The sequence below is a fragment of the Aspergillus sydowii genome (genome assembly GCF_001890705.1).
Source record: "Aspergillus sydowii CBS 593.65 unplaced genomic scaffold ASPSYscaffold_2, whole genome shotgun sequence".
NCBI classification, from domain to species: domain Eukaryota; kingdom Fungi; phylum Ascomycota; class Eurotiomycetes; order Eurotiales; family Aspergillaceae; genus Aspergillus; species Aspergillus sydowii.
Window position 1 is genome coordinate 1,652,569 of NW_024467860.1, and position 368 is coordinate 1,652,936.

At 43.6% G+C, this 368-nt stretch overlaps 1 protein-coding gene across 1 annotated transcript in view; it reads left to right on the top strand.

Moving 5' to 3' along the window:
• ASPSYDRAFT_55203 (uncharacterized protein) overlaps nucleotides 1-368 on the top strand; it is a gene marked incomplete at both ends in the record, with an annotated part of 6,204 nt that overhangs the window by 4,195 nt on the left and 1,641 nt on the right. The window lies entirely within an intron of this gene.

The following is a 368-nucleotide window of genomic DNA, read 5'->3' on the forward strand; positions in this document are numbered from 1 at the left end:
AAAGGTAGTTTCTAGAGCAGAAATGCCTGGCAAACCATGGCTTATACAGCCAGGGAATCGGGAATGGGTTATAACTATCGAATGCATCAATTCAAAGGGGTGGTTAATACCCTCCACTATTATCTTCAAGGGAAAAGTTCATATTGAGGGATGGTTTGATGAAGTAGCTATCCTAGGAGATTGGAGAGTTGAAATGAGCGCCAATGGATGGACTACAGACATAATTGGCCTGCGCTGGCTTCAAAAAGTCTTTATTCCAGCTANAAATGGGCGTACAAGAGGGGGGTATCGACTCCTTATTCTGGATGGCCATGGAAGCCACCTAACGCCTGAATTCGATACGACGTGCAAGGAAAATAATATTATAG